This window comes from Notolabrus celidotus, chromosome 20, assembly GCF_009762535.1.
Source record: "Notolabrus celidotus isolate fNotCel1 chromosome 20, fNotCel1.pri, whole genome shotgun sequence".
Taxonomy (NCBI): Eukaryota; Metazoa; Chordata; class Actinopteri; order Labriformes; family Labridae; genus Notolabrus; species Notolabrus celidotus.
Window position 1 is genome coordinate 13,578,317 of NC_048291.1, and position 7,220 is coordinate 13,585,536.

Sequence of the window (7,220 nt, forward strand, 5' to 3'; positions counted from 1 at the left end):
TGTGTGGCCCATAATCGTTGGTTGCATATTACTTCTTGGTCAACGAGAAGTACTCATCGAGTTCTTCAGAAAAAAATCTGAATTTTCATGTTAGATAAATGTTTTCCGTTCTATATATCATCTCACACTTCACATTTATTTTGAGACCCTTCCCAACTTTCAGTTGGAAACCGCTGCACCAAAACTTGACCATACCCCTAAAAATGAAAGAATAACTGATTGTTCTCTCATTGGGCTGTTGGAAAATAAATATTTGCTGGAGTGTTGTGCAAGTTTGAACAAAGCTGGTATCAATTATGTTTGATTCTAGTTTTATTTTCCTCTTGAATGAGCAACCATCTGAATCATTTTGTTTCCCATCCTTTATCTCTTTCAGATGATTTCAGGTGAGCGCTGAGAAGAGGCTGACTAATGGAAACATGATCTCAAGGGACTCAGCAGGTAGGGATGACTCTGTTTTTTATTTGATCTTCACTCACCTGTGATCACACACAGAGCAGTGTTATTATGACCTGTCAGTTGCTACAAACAACCAGAGCATGGTACCGTCAGCAGTGGTAGTTCACATGTATGTGAGACATGATCAGGGTGGTGGCACTGGCTTTATGCCTGTGTGTACTTTTTTTTTTTGTATATTTAATTGTGTAACTCAAGTCATGACAGCACGGTGAAGAATGCAGTGGCACAGAGATATCACTTCAAACACAGCGTCTCTCAGGAGCCTCAGATCCTTTCAGTGGGAATGAATGAAGATATGCTTTGATGACCCACCACAGAGTCGGTGGCCTTCAAAGAAACCTGTTGATGGACTTATGCAGGGCAGCCAGCAGCCTGAATGAGCAGTACTGTACATGAGGTAGCAGTGGGTGTTCTCAGTAAAGGTCAAACATGCTTGACCCCAACATGAGTAGTCTTTTTCTCTACATTTAGCCTTTCATTATCTTCTTTTTTCACCCTGTCCACCAGGTTTGCTGGGTAAATGAAGGGGAACTGTGTGTGTGGATGGCAGGGTGCCAGCAGACAGGTACAGTAGATGTGCTGATGAGGGAGGGAGATAGGGGCCAGCCTTGGTCGCAGCTCCAGGCGCAGGCGGGCTTACACAGGCAGGCTGAGACTCATAGGCAGGTTGGGACCTGGTACTGTATGCTGATGCTGCCACACTGGCTCCGCTCCAAGGTGAAGCACAGGAGAGAAACGTGGGAAGGGAAGAACCAGAATAAAGAGCAAAATGAAAAGAATTAGGTAGTAGGATTTCTAAATGGTAAAGCTGGAAAAGGGTTATCAAAAAGCGAGAGAGTAGTTTTAGCTTTGCTGGCAAGTCTGGGACATAGAAGAAGGAGAGAAAGAAATGATAGACATAAAAAAAGCGAGTGAGGCCACATCCTGTTTTCTGGTGGAACGTGACTCATGGCAGGTAAACCAGCTCAGAGGTGCAGACAGGCTGAAAGAAGATGAGAAACATTGATGGATGACTACTTATCCTCTGACATGTTGTTCCCTTCCTCGGGCAAAGAACAGGCGGGACAGGCCGGTCCCGCCACTCTGCTGCCATGACAACTTCAGTGCTGCGGGGGCAGACAGAGCGATGTCATTCTGTGGGAGGAGGTTGAGTGCGCAGGTACAGGTGAAACAGAGTATAGGTTGTCAAGAGGCCACCTACCTGCATTACCTCATTTTGGGAAGTTTTGACTTTGCTGTGAAAAAACAGATGTTGTACACTGACAACAGGATATCATCTCAGATCAACAAATACAGATGCTTTGTCGCAAAAATCCGGTGCCTCAGTCTTTCCATATCTGTATAGATGCCCAGAGTAGTGTGCGTCAAGGGTATCATACAATCTCTTTATTTGAAATAGACACAAGGTAGATGTACTTCACCAGTGTTTCGTACATTTAGGCTGACGACACCTCAGGGAGACTCAACAGATAGCCCATCACACCCACACCTGAAAAGAGAAAAGAGAATAGTAAAACAGAGAGAGTACTCCGTAGAGAGATAGTAGAAAGAGTACAGGCCAGAGTGAGAAGCCTGCTTGGGCTAGAGCTCAACCTCCCTCAGGTCGGGCTGTACGTTTTACCTCCCCCTACTCCCTCATTTTCATGAAGGAAACAAAGGAAGGGAGGAAGGAGGAAGACATGCAAGAAAGGTGACAGGGATGGCAGAGCCAGTATTTATATACAAAGAGAGGAGACTAAAAAGGAGGGGAAAAACTGTACCTTGGTTCCAAGTGCTAAACCAGAGGGTGGTTGTTATTTCAAGGATCCGGATCAATTAAATCCAATAACCTGTCCATTTTTTCACACTTTGAATACATTAATAGGAGGTTTCTTGCTTCTTTGCAGTAGTCTACAGCTGACGTAAACTTCCTCCTTTAGGCTTTCATTATATTTTTCAGCGCGACTGCCATCCATCAAAAAATTACCGCTGCACATGTTGCAAGTTTACGGCGGAGTTGTTAGCAAAAGAAGCGTGAAATGCACCTAAACTGGGCAAAATACACAGACCAACTGGCGCTTATGACGTAGGAGACGCACATGGCTGTTGTAAACACAGAAAAGCATAGAAATGAGATGAATAGATCTGCCATATGGATCGGCACTATATATCAGCCCTTTATCACCGATATCCGATCTAGCTTTAGGTTTAGGTCTAGGTTAATATCTATTTTAAAACTATTTCAGGATATGTACATTGAAGGCTGGGTTTTGTGATCAGAAGTCTCTCCGGTCTCTGTTAGTAGAACAAGCAATATTCAGTTTCAGCGGTGATGCAATGCTGGAACCAATCAGCAGTCATCTAAGGACAATTCAGCTAAAATCTATGTCTTGAAGCTGATATCTGCGTGCCAGTGCGGCTAATAAACCACCCCTCCGTGTTGTCTGTCAACTTTAATTTAATTCTCACTTCTCAAGTTACCAGTCAGAACATAAACAATGGCAACATATAGAAAGGAACTCTTGGCAGGAGTTCCTTTATCACTGGCTTCTAGTTGCACCAGAAGCCCTGAGAAGTAAGTCATCAGTCCCTGAGGCTGTAGCATCATCAGAGGATAGCTGACTGGTTATGATATGAAGTTTTGGCATGAAAAGATGCTAAAGATCAGGAAAAACATTGTAGACTAGGTTTCCTTCCTCACCCATACTTGTACGCCAACCAAACTTTAAAGGTTGTTCTACTATTTCAGAAACAGCTGTGCACCGAGTGAGGCAGAAGAGTTTCTCTAAGGGTAGTTCAGTTACTCAAAGCCTATTGCCTCTCTTTCAAAAGCCACAGAGGTTTCTAGTGCGTCAATATTTTGGCAACTTGGGAAAGAGAAGAAACTGACACCGATGAACGATGCTATTTTAAGAAAAAGGGACACATTAATACTGACACAAAATAATTTGTATGATCTTCTTCTGAACCGTTTAAACACTAAACACTTCTAAAGTCATGATTCATGTATTTAATCATTGTAATTAGACTTCTTGTTTTCACCAGGACTTTCTTTTGGTCTCAACCAAACTAGGGCAGGATGTTAATTCTGCCATTGGATGCATTACTGGAAATTTTGGATTTTACCACAACTAACAAAGTAATCATTTCAGTTGTTGACAAGGCTCTTGGTAGTTTATCTACTACTTGGTTTTTCCAGTTTAAATCTCTAAGCCTGGGGAAAGTTTGTGAGCCAGTACTGGTTACAGAATAAGTGGAGCAGGTTGTGTTGTGTTGATCAATTCTTCTTATTGATTTAAGTCACATGGTTGCTCAGTTACTTCTTACACTTTAAGAAAGGATATCAAATACACCCTATTCTTTTTTGTACCGGTATGAGAAACATGTGTCAAGCTTAAAGTGGGTTTGGCTTCAGTCAATCATTAGTTTCTGTATTATGTTTCTAGGATCCAACTAAATCCTGGATTGGATGTTGGACCAGCTTCCCTTGCAGCAGATGTTCACTTCTGGCATCTCCCGAACAATCTCACTCTCAGGATCCAGAGCTGGCAGTTTGGACGTGGAGGAGCGGTGACATAAAATCAGCAGGACATTGGAGTGTTGTCTGCTGCTTTATGGAACGGATCAGTCAGATCCGTCTGGAGAGGTGCTGGATAGGAAAATCGGATTCACAAAAACTGTATTTACCACAATGGATCTACAAATTATTTAACTTTTTCAAAATTGAACCTGGATTCTTAATTTTTTTCCACCTGCCTACATACATCCGCCTAGGATACAGAATCAACAAGTTCCTGAACTGCAAATGGAAAATAATCTGTGTTTTTTCATCGGTTGTATTTTTAAGCCCTTGCACCACAGCGTCACGTACATAGTTCATCTGTTTAAACAGAGTGTTTAATTAATTAATACACATGTCATCTCTGTTCCTCAGAGGGATTAGTCAATCATAAAAATGAAACTCTTATGACACCTTGTAAATGAGATCACAAAGAAGTGTTTGTCAAGGTGCAAACCTAAACCTCATCTATTGACACTGGGTATCATTGTGACACATTGGAAGCCTCTGTTAATAAACCTGTCAGACAGTTTATTCTCATCATGATTTATGAATCCATAAATTTTGTTGTGTCTGGTAAAGCCTGTTAGTAAAAAATTAAAAAAGTGTATCCAAGCTGCTGTCTGTTTGTTTTGTCACTGCACCTGCAGATGGATAACTGATAAGGTGCTTCATAGTGTTACTTTGTGTCTGCTGGTAGTATCAGTCATGCTGGCTTCATTATATGTTTGGCCAGTATCTGCTACTAAGGCAACAATCAAGAGGGGTATCACTTTCTCTTTTCTTTCTTTCTTGCTAAGCAAAAATGGAAAAATCTGACATTTAAATGTTGTTTGAGTTTAGTGTAACTGAAAATAAGAAGCTTTTACTTCACTAATGCAAGTGGGAGTGAAAGGTTAATTTTAAAGTGTCCTTTTAAGGGCTTTCCTAAAAGTTGTGGTTTCCTGAAAAAGATGACGTCACACAAAATACTGTAAAACCTGGAGTATAAGACGCACCTGTGTTACCTATTTCGTCAGCTTTTAGTCTATCTGGTCATAGTCATGCATTTAGAGAAAACTTTGAGATACCATTAAGTAAATAACTCTTGTTGAATAATGATTTGATTGAAAAGACTCCTTCATTTAAGAATATAAGTAAGTGAAGAGGAATCTTGGCAAATTGGTTGAGTCCATATCCTCACAGCAATCAAAGTTACAGTTGACTGAGCTCAACTATCATACTGCTAACTAGCAGGATTGCAAACTCAACATGATGAAATCAGATGGTACTAGAAAGGGTTACACAGCTTCACAGAACCTGCTCTTTTTAAACGTTACTTAGCATAAAGGATATCAACACACAAGAAGACAATTCAAACCTCAAAAACAGATTGTGTCGTTTAACAGGGAGACTTATAGTGTGTTTCCACCAAGTGATCCGAATAGGTTCATTGCAGTGTGGTACAGGGCAGGTCACATGAAATCTTTCATCTTGTGCGATCTCCCTTACCCTTTGCATCCATCTCTGTTCCCCTCTCACTGCTCAGCTGCTGTGTTAGGTACCCGTTCCTTAAAAAATATTGTTTCCTGATAAGACCAATGACCCCACGCCTGTATAACATCCCTGATATGAATAAAAACATACATAAAACTGAGTAATCATTAAGGTAAATAATGTTACTGGCCAAATAATATAAAGCTTCTATTGGTTACAGTTTGCTTAGCACCACCCTTTAAGGTACACTTATACACCTATATCATAAAGGTGTAAGTGGGGCAGTATGGACTGTTTATTTTGGTACCCCAATGAAAACATAAATAAATTACCATACCAAACTGACCTGGACCACTTGGCAGAATTACATTTTTATATTTCAGATTTTACAGTAAGTGTACGTCTGTATGTAGTTTTTATTAAATAATGTCTCAATGTTGACCCACTTTGGTCAACACATAAATGGGGACTCACTTTTTTAAAGGTACAGAGTGGAGAGATGGGAATATTTAGCCATATCTAGATTGAGACGCTGCCTTGCTCACCCCTTTGTTTGTGAAGTTCCAAAGGTGACGGTGCCCTAAAAGGACAAGAAGTTCCTGTGACACACAATGAGTACGATTTTCCATTTGTCAAGTTTTTACCAGCAAAAAAATTATATCAATAAAATTATTTCTCACAACAACACAACTTTACTTCTTGTTCTTGTTCTTTTTTGTCTTTTGCTATGAACTGAATTTGGAATGTATTTGAGTCCCTTTGTTTTCTTTTTGGTTTCACCATTTGTTTTCTCTTTCTTTTTCTGTTTATCTTAATTGGTCTACTGTGAGAGTACACTGTTGTAAGATACAACATTTGAATAAAGTTTATAAAAAACTTCTGTGAGTCTTGTATGCCTTATGTTTACAGAGAAGTGCTAAATGTCAGAGTCTAGGTCAGTGTGGGTCAAACTGCAGGGAGTTTTCACTACTTTGTTGTGAAAATTCCCCACAGCTCTTTGTCTTCTGCAGAAAGACATTCCAGCGTACACCACAAAATGCATTTAATCTTCTATTACTTTAAGGTAGTTCAGCAATTCAGTTTTGACTTCCCATTCAACTGTCTTTCACTGTCAATTTCAGCTGTGATTCAATGAGGGTTGGCCTGAAGGGGTCTGCGGGGGATGGGTGCAGGAGTGCGGGGTAGTATAGTTGCTAAGGGGGTAATTATTCCTCAAGGGGTTGCTTATTATTGTCTTTCTCTCTGCAATAAAACAAAGCGGTCCAACTTGCTGAGCTCTGGCTTTTATTCTAGCCCTTGACTATGTTCTGACAAGTTTTTCAAAGCATTGTAGCGTCATTTTAAGAATCAAATCAGTGGGCGAAGAGGTCATCGTCATATGAAATAGAGAAAAGGGGTGTGAAGGCCCCAGCACTGATGTTTTGGAAGTTGAGCTTCATGACATCTTTATGGCTGTGCTTATGGTCAACAACATTAGCATGTCCACAATGGACTTCCCCACTCCCCTTGCCTCCCCTCCTCTCTTTTTCTCTCTCCCCCTTCTTTTTCTCACACACATACACCACTCAGGGGGAAAAATGACCTCTTCGCAGCTCTCAATTCACTGCACTTCTATAGCTCTGAATGGACCGGCTCAACAAAAGGTGACATAATTTTCTCAGGGTTTGATTGGCCCCCTCCGTGCCACAGGATGACATCATGCAACCCCCCCTAAACACATCACTACCAACCCTCCCCTCCAGGTTCC

The 7,220-nt window shown here is 40.9% G+C and overlaps 1 long non-coding RNA gene across 1 annotated transcript in view; it reads left to right on the top strand.

Annotated features, from left to right (window-relative positions):
• LOC117831789 overlaps positions 1-4,612 on the top strand; it is a 62,396-nt gene extending 57,784 nt beyond the window's left edge. The window contains exons 3-4 of the long non-coding RNA XR_004635074.1: positions 377-441; positions 3,885-4,612. This is a non-coding gene — a long non-coding RNA (uncharacterized LOC117831789). The remainder of the gene's footprint in view (positions 1-376; positions 442-3,884) is intronic.
• The last annotated feature ends 2,608 nt before the right edge of the window (positions 4,613-7,220 follow it).